The following is a 3,422-nucleotide window of genomic DNA, read 5'->3' as shown; positions in this document are numbered from 1 at the left end:
GTATATAATTATATATGTACAGCTGGTATAAGTTATACATCTTCCTGTATATAGTGATATGGAGCATGCTGGTATAACCCGGGTATCTTCTGTATATAATTATATATGTACAGCAGGTATAAGTTATACATCTTCTTGTATATAGTGATATGGAGCATGCTGGTATAACCTGGGTATCTCCTGTATATAATTATATATGTACAGCTGGTATAAATTATACATCTTCCTGTATATAGTGATATGGAGCATGCTGGTATAACCTGGGCATCTTCTATATATAATTATATATGTACAGCTGGTATAAGTTATACATCTTCCTGTATATAGTGATATGGAGCATGCTGGTATAACCTGGGTATCTTCTGTATATAATTATATATGTACAGCTGGTATAAGTTATACATCTTCTTGTATATAGTGATATGGAGCATGCTGGTATAACCTGGGTATCTTCTGTATATAATTATATATGTACAGCTGGTATAAGTTATACATCTTCTTGTATATAGTGATATGGAGCATGCTGGTATAACCTGGGTATCTTCTGTATATAATTATATATGTACAGCTGGTATAAGTTATACATCTTCTTGTATATAGTGATATGGAGCATGCTGGTATAACCTGGTTATCTCCTGTATATAATTATATATGTACTGCTGGTATAAGTTATACATCTTCTTGTATATAGTGATTTGGAGCATGCTGGTATAACCTGGGTATCTTCTGTATATAATTATATATGTACAGCTGGTATAAGTTATACATCTTCTTGTATACAGTGATATTGAGCATGCTGGTATAACCTGGGTATCTTCTGTATATAATTATATATGTACAGCTGGTATAAGTTATACATCTTCTTGTATATAGTGATATGGAGCATGCTGGTATAACCTGGGTATCTTCTGTATATAATTATATATGTACAGCTGGTATAAGTTATACATCTTATTGTATATAGTGATATGGAGCACGCTGGTATAACCTGGGTATCTTCTGTATATAATTATATATGTACAGCTGGTATAAGTTATACATCTTCCTGTATATAGTGATATGGAGCATGCTGGTATAACCTGGGTATCTTCTGTATATAATTATATATGTACAGCTGGTATAAGTTATACATCTTCTTGTATATAGTGATATGGAGCATGCTGGTATAACCTGGGTGTCTTCTGTATATAATTATATATGTACAGCTGGTATAAGTTATACATCTTCTTGTATATAGTGATATGGAGCATGCTGGTATAACCTGGGTATCTTCTGTATATAATTATATATGTACAGCTGGTATAAGTTATACAGCTTCTTGTATACAGTGATATGGAGCATGCTGGTATAACCTGGGTATCTTCTGTATATAATTATATATGTACAGCTGGTATAAGTTATACATCTTCCTGTATATAGTGATATGGAGCATGCTGGTATAACCCGGGTATCTTCTGTATATAATTATATATGTACAGCTGGTATAAGTTATACATCTTCTTGTATATAGTGATATGGAGCATGCTGGTATAACCCGAGTATCTTCTGTATATAATTATATATGTACAGCTGGTATAAGTTATACATCTTCTTGTATACAGTGATATGGAGCATGCTGGTATAACCTGGGTATCTTCTGTATATAATTATATATGTACAGCTGGTATAAGTTATACATCTTCTTGTATATAGTGATATGGAGCATGCTGGTATAACCCGGGTATCTTCTGTATATAATTATATATGTACAGCTGGTATAAGTTATACATCTTCTTGTATATAGTGATATGGAGCATGCTGGTATAACCCGAGTATCTTCTGTATATAATTATATATGTACAGCTGGTATAAGTTATACATCTTCTTGTATACAGTGATATGGAGCATGCTGGTATAACCTGGGTAACTTCTGTATATAATTATATATGTACAGCTGGTATAAGTTATACATCTTCTTGTATATAGTGATATGGAGCATGCTGGTATAACCTGGGTATCTTCTGTATATAATTATATATGTACAGCTGGTATAAGTTATACATCTTCTTGTATATAGTGATATGGAGCATGCTGGTATAACCTGGGTATCTTCTGTATATAATTATAGATGTACAGCTGGTATAAGTTATATATCTTCCTGTATATAGTGATATGGAGCATGCTGGTATAACCTGGGTATCTTCTGTATATAATTATAGATGTACAGCTGGTATAAGTTATACATCTTCTTGTATATAGTGATATGGAGCACACTGGTATAACCTGGGTATATTCTGTATATAATTATATATGTACAGCTGGTATAAGTTATACATCTTCTTGTATATAGTGATATGGCGCATGCTGGTATAACCTGGGTATCTTCTGTATATAATTATATATGTACAGCTGGTATAAGTTATACATCTTCTTGTATATAGTGATATGGAGCATGCTGGTATAACCTGGGTATCTTCTGTATATAATTATATATGTACAGCTGGTATAAGTTATACATCTTCTTGTATATAGTGATATGGAGCATGCTGGTATAACCTGGGTATCTCCTGTATATAATTATATATGTACGGCTGGTATAAGTTATACATCTTCTTGTGTATAGTGATATGGAGCATGCTGGTATAACCTGGGTATCTCCTGTATATAATTATATATGTACGGCTGGTATAAGTTATACATCTTCTTGTATATAGTGATATGGAGCATGCTGGTATAACCTGGGTATCTTCTGTATATAATTATATATGTACGGCTGGTATAAGTTATACATCTTCCTGTATACAGTGATATGGAGCATGCTGGTATAACCTGGGTATCTTCTGTATATAATTATATATGCACAGCTGGTATAAGTTATACATCTTCTTGTATATAGTGATATGGAGCATGCTGGTATAACCTGGGTATCTTCTGTATATAATTATATATGTACAGCTGGTATAAGTTATACATCTTCTTGTATATAGTGATATTAGAGCATGCTGGTATAACCTGGGTATCTTCTGTATATAATTATATATGTACAGCTGGTATAAGTTATACATCTTCTTGTATATAGTGATATGGAGCATGCTGGTATAACCTGGGTATCTTCTGTATATAATTATATATGTACAGCTGGTATAAGTTATACATCTTCTTGTATATAGTGATATGGAGCATGCTGGTATAACCTGTGTATCTTCTGTATATAATTATATATGTACAGCTGGTATAAGTTATACATCTTCTTGTATATAGTGATATGGAGCATGCTGGTATAACCTGGGTATCTCCTGTATATAATTATATATGTACAGCTGGTATAAGTTATACATCTTCTTGTATATAGTGATATGGAGCATGCTGGTATAACCTGGGTATCTCCTGTATATAATTATATATGTACAGCTGGTATAAGTTATACATCTTCTTGTATATAG

This window comes from Rhinoderma darwinii, chromosome 7 (assembly GCF_050947455.1).
Source record: "Rhinoderma darwinii isolate aRhiDar2 chromosome 7, aRhiDar2.hap1, whole genome shotgun sequence".
Lineage (NCBI taxonomy): Eukaryota > Metazoa > Chordata > Amphibia > Anura > Rhinodermatidae > Rhinoderma > Rhinoderma darwinii.
The sequence above is the reverse complement of the archived record's forward strand: the minus strand, read 5'-3'. Positions refer to the sequence as shown.